This window comes from Durio zibethinus, chromosome 12 (genome assembly GCF_047325235.1).
Source record: "Durio zibethinus cultivar Kanyao isolate XHJ-2024 chromosome 12, ASM4732523v1, whole genome shotgun sequence".
Taxonomy (NCBI): domain Eukaryota; kingdom Viridiplantae; phylum Streptophyta; class Magnoliopsida; order Malvales; family Malvaceae; genus Durio; species Durio zibethinus.
Window position 1 is genome coordinate 26,565,121 of NC_143173.1, and position 6,000 is coordinate 26,571,120.

Here is a 6,000-nt window from a genome sequence, read left to right on the forward strand (position 1 = left end):
ACAAACATAAATAAAGAGTTACACCACTTCACCCTAAAAATCATAATCATAAGTTTGCACCACTAGACACTTAAAAATCTTTTGATCACCTTAAAACTTCAATAAAACTCTGAACAATATAATCTTAAAAAATTTGTAAACAAATAAATAATTGCAAAACCACCTCAATAAAAAAAAAAAAAAAAACATACATGCACCTATTACAAGCCATTTCCAAAACTAAAATATTTTAATTCATATAAAATATCACAAGTCTTAAAAAAGTCAACAAGTGTAGCTACATATATAACTAACAAGCTCAATAAACCCAACTCATTAACAGTATTCAATATACCAATCAAGCATAAAAAATACAACAGCCTTATTTCAACAACGTACATAACATCTAAAACAAAACCAAATCCCCTTACAAACATAATGCTCCGAGTAAATAAACAACTTCCTAAAATAAATGATCCCATCATAGATTTCTACAAAAAAGCATCTGCATAGCATAAAAAAATCTAATTAGAATTCTTGTAAATTATCTTATATATATATATAGAAGGTAAGAAGGTAATCATCAATTCATATACCAGCAGAAATAATTTTATAAACATCTTATTCATTCATATATACAAAAGGTAATCATCCATTTATATACCAACAAAAATAATTTTATAAACATCTTATTCATTAGTGTAATGTATGAATGAACAAGAAATAACCTAATTTGCATATGTAATTTCATCATTCTTTTAGTTTAATTCCAAATAATAACTTAATGAAACCAACCTAAGATTATTTTAGTCAACTAAACTATCATTAAACAAATATTTTTACTATAACACTGAAGTTTACAACTACAAAGCATGCTTACATCCTAAGGAAGCCTTTTTAAAAGAAAAAAAAAGAGCAAAAAAGCTTTCTCGAGGAAAAAAGAGCAGGTTTTAAATCATAGTATAATTTAATTATTATGGCAAAGATGATGGGTATTGTTTCAAGATCATAATTACGTGCTTCAAAACGTAGATTCAAAATTGATTTTGGCATTCTATCTAAGAAAGAAGTATCAAGCAAAATATTTTCACATATATATCATGTGATGATGAGTTTACCATTTTTATTTTTATTAGGTTAATGACTTGAATTTGAAAAATGATAGTTTTCACGTGTGATTTCTAGAGCACTACTAGTGTCACGAGCTCTGACCTTAGACTCAGAATCCGTGTGGCCTTAGGCTTAGAATCTCCTCTTTTATGCCTAAGTTAGCCTAAAAAACAAGCGTACGGGCACTAGAACAATAGGAAGGGCTGATTACGTAAGTTAAAGAGAAACATGATAACAATGCAGAATGCTGAAAATATGTTCTGTATTCACTGAAACAGAAGTGTTTGATGATGTACAAATGAGGGTGGAGCAGCCCTCTATTTATAGTTAAGGCTCCAACTACACTTAATAGTAATATCCCTAGAATAAAGGCTAAAATCAAGGAATTACAAAGATTACAATCAATCAAGATTCTAACTCTTGAATTCTAGGGTCAACCAAATCTGTCAGAAAGCTTATGTTGATCTTGCAAGCTTTCAAAAGATTCACTTGCGTATCTCCCACCTTGGGCCCCTCTGGATGTGATACGGGCAGCCTACAGGCCAGGCCTTGGCCTCATAGGCTGGCCTACAAGCTGGACGGGTGTTCTGGCCTTGTCTCCTAGGCCTTATGCGTAAATACCCGCCAGCGTGCCTGGTGTACGGGCCTCAACTTTTGGCTCTCGTGTTGGTGCGCCTGATGTGCCTGGTGCCCCGCCCAGGGCATGACATTCTCCCTTACCTAATTACGTAATGCCCTCGTTGCATCCTCTGCATGATACTGCCTGATCCGATCTTCAAACTGCCATAAGTCCCCTGCTGGTTCCCAACTCACCTTACTGTTTGGAAGTTTTTTCCAGCGCATCAAGTACTCTTTTCTTGGTTGGTAGTTTTTTCGTCTCACCTCTTGGTCAGCTATGATGCTGTGGACCTCCTTCTTATATGAGGTCTTTGCTCCCAATGGTGCATGCTTTGACTCTGTCCGTCCTAGATCTCTTTCATCCTCATGAAACGGCTTGAACATGCTTACATGAAACATCGGGTGTACCAACAGTTTGGATGACATATCCAGCTTGTAGGCAACTTTGCCTACCCTCTTGACTACTCGGAAATGCCCCTCATACCTCTGGACTAGGCCTTTGTGCAGCCTCTTGTGGCGCACAATGGGATGTAACTTCACCAACACCAAGTCTCCAACCTGAAATTGCACGTCCCGCCTATTCTAGTCTGCCCACTTTTTCGACCTCTTTATCACCTTATGTAGATAGACTCTAGCTAAGTCAGTTTGCTCCTGCCATGCCTTGGCAAACTTGTATGCTGCTGGATTTAGCCCTGTATAACCTGCAGTAATCAAACCGGGTGTTAGTGGTTGTTGCCCTATTATAACCTCAAATGGGCTCTGGTTCATTGCCTCACTCTTTTGTAAGTTGTAAAAAAATTATGCAACATCTAGCAGCTTTGACCAGTCTTTTTGTGTGGCACTCACATAGTGCCTGAGGTAAAACCTCCAGTAGTCCATTCACACGTTCAGTCTGTCCATCAGTCTGCGAATGCATGCTAGTGGAAAAGTTCAAGTCTGACCCTAATAGCTTGAACAACTCAGTCCAGAACCTGTCCATGAAACGTTTGTCCCGATCACTAACAATGGTCTTCGGCTCTCCCTAGTACTTAACCATGTTCTTCAGGAACAATCTAGCTACCTCTTCGATTGGGCACTCCTTGGTTGTTGGAATGAAGATTCCATACTTGAAAAACCTATCCACCACTACCATGATGCTTTTAAATCCCTCTGCTTTAGGTAGACCGACTATAAAGTCCAGAGAAACACTCTCTCATGGTCATTCTAGCACTGGCAATGGCTCCAAGAGACCATCCGATTTCTTGAGCTCCATCTTGTCCTATTGGCATACAAGATAAGTCTTACATAGGCCTCCACATCATCTCTCATGTGTGGCCAGTAGTATCGATCCTCTAGCAACACCAAGGTACGATTTACTCCTAGGTGTTCAGTCCACCTTGAATCATGACACTCTTGTAAAACTTTCTTACAGAGCTTTTCATGCTGCGACATAAAACAGTCTACTGCCCCTAGTGTACAACAAACCATCTTGCACTTAAAATCGCCTAGTCTTACCTTACTGGGCGTACTCCATAAGAGCCTTGGCTATAGGATCATGCGCAAGTCCCCCCTTGATGCGCGCAGTGACCCCTCTGGTTGGTTAATGGCAGCAAGGTTATCCTTCCTGCTCAAGGCGTCTGCCACCAAGTTCACTTGCCCTGGCTTGTACTTCATCTGGAAATTAAATTTCACAAGAAAATTTTATCATCTCGCCTACTTGGAGGATAACTTCTTCTACGTCTAGAAGTAGCTGATCGCCATATTGTTCATCCTAACCACGAACTTCGACCCCAACAGATAATGATGCCAAGTGCACAAGCAGTGCACCACTACAATCATCTCTTTCTCTTGAATTGTGTACTTGGCTCAATCTCGTTCAGCTTTCTGCTCTCGAATATGATTGGATATCCCTCCTGCATCAACACGCCCCCTATGGCAAAGTCTGATGCATCCGTATACATTTCATACGGCTTGACATGGTCTAGCAAGGCCAAGACTGGCTCTTCGACCACAGCCTACTTCAACTTATCAAAGGTTTCCTGACATCCTGCACTCCACTCTCATACTCTTTTTTCTTAAATAAAAAAGTCAATGGCGTGGCTATTACTGAGTGGCCTTTGATGAAGCCCTTGTAGTAGTTGACCAGCCCAAAAAATAACCTCAACTCAGTGACCTTGACTGGTGGTTCCCACTCTAGGATGGCGTACACCTTACCTTCATCCATGCGTATCCTGCCACCTCTCACTATGTGGCCTAAGAATGGGATCTCTTGCTGGGCAAATGAACACTTCTCTCTCTTGACAAATAGCTTATGTGCTCACAACACCTCGAACACCTGTCTCAAGTGGTCTACATGCTCTCTCAAAATTTGGTTGTAGATCACAATGTCATCCAAATAAACCATAATCAATCGATCAAGGAATGACTGAAGTACCTTGTTCGTAAGGGTACAAAATATTGCTGGGGCATTCGTGAGTTCGAATGGCATAATCAAAAACTTATACGAACCATACCAAGTGAAACATGCTATCTTGGGCTCACCTTCCTCTGTGATCTTGACTTGGTAGTAGCCCGACCTCAAATCCAGCTTGGTGAACCACCTTACGCTCCCAAGTTGGTCGAATAAGTCCGTAATGAGTGGGATAGGGTACTTGTTCTTAATGGTCAGCTTGTTCAAAGCCCGATAGTCTATGTACAGTCGTAACGACCCATCATGCTTACGTTAGAATAGAACCGGTGCATCATATGGTGTCTTCGATGGCCTGATGAAGCCAACATCAACTAACTCTTTGAGCTGCTTCCTTAACTCCTCTAACTCTGGTAGGGACATTTGGTAAGGGGCTCTAACTGGTGGCTTAGCCTCTGACACCAGCTCGATCTTGTGGTTCACCTCTCTCTTAGGTAGTAACTGGCTAGGTAGTTTTATGGGCATCACATCACTAAAGGTCTTCAGCACTTTTAGCACTTTCAAGGGTGACTCGATCCCCTTCTTCATTAGCTCACCATACTCCAGGGCTACTAAGAAGGTGCCTTCTTCTCTACTTATCACCTTAGCAAATTGGATGGCTAACACCACTCGTTACCTAACTCTAGACCCTTTCCTCAATGGTATTAGAAATTGGCACCATACATCTAAGATGTAAATACAATTGATAAAAGGCACAATGAGGGCGTTAATCCGAACAAAAAATATAATCTAATCACAAACTCATAGTCATCAAGGGGTATTACCTCTATGGTCTCCTTACCTTTCCATTCTCCAAACTGTAACTCCACTCCTCGCGCTACTCCAGTGGTTGAAACCTCTTTGGAGTTCATTATTTTAATGGTACCAATCTCTTTTTATACCTTTAGTCTGAGCTTTTGGGCTTCATCACCTGAAATAAAAAGATGTGAGGCACCTATGTCCATCGATACGCTCACCTTCTGACCCGTAACCATCAGATCCATAAATATCAAGTCTTTTGGCTTACGGTTCCCCCTACTTTGGATAACATTAAGCACTAACGACCCAAGCTTTGCTATTCTTAACTCTGGCTCCTCGTCAGACTCTTTATTTATAGCAGCCAGCTTACCTTTTTATAGGTAATTAAGTGCTATATGGCTTCGTCCACATAGGTAACATGCTAGTGGCTTTCGATCCCCCTTTGCTTTTCACTTGCCTACTGGTGCTTCTTCTCACCATCATTGGTTGAACGATCTCAATCTCTGTTCTTAGACTCTCGATCATGATCTTTCCCCTTGGACTACTTCTTTCGATCCCTATCATCCCTACCCTTATCCTTGGGCTTGAAAGACTCGAACTTGTTCAGAGGCTTAAACTCTATCAAAGACTTAGCAGTAGTCATGACTTTAGCCAAGTCATGAACTCCCCTTCGTTGTAGCTCACACTTCACCCATGGCTTCAACCTATCCATGAAAGCAAATAAGGCATCATTCTCGCCTAGATCCGAGATCTGTGGCATTAGTTCAGAGACTTTCTGAACATATTTTCTTGTGTCCTCTTGCTGGTTCAGCCTATGAAACTTTGTTCGTGCCTTATCATCAACATACTCTGGGTAAAATTACTCTCTAAACTTTTTTTGAAACTCTGCCCAAGTTTCAATCTTGGTGCTCTCACGCCTAACATCATCACACATGTGCCTCCACCACAACAAGACTACATCAGTGAGATACATAGTAGCGATGCTTGCCTTTATTATCTCGTCCTACATACCCATGACCTGAAAATACTGCTCTATACCCCATAAGTAGTTGTTTACTTCCTTGGTCACCCTAGTTCCCTTGAACTCTTTAGATTTCGAGACATTCATC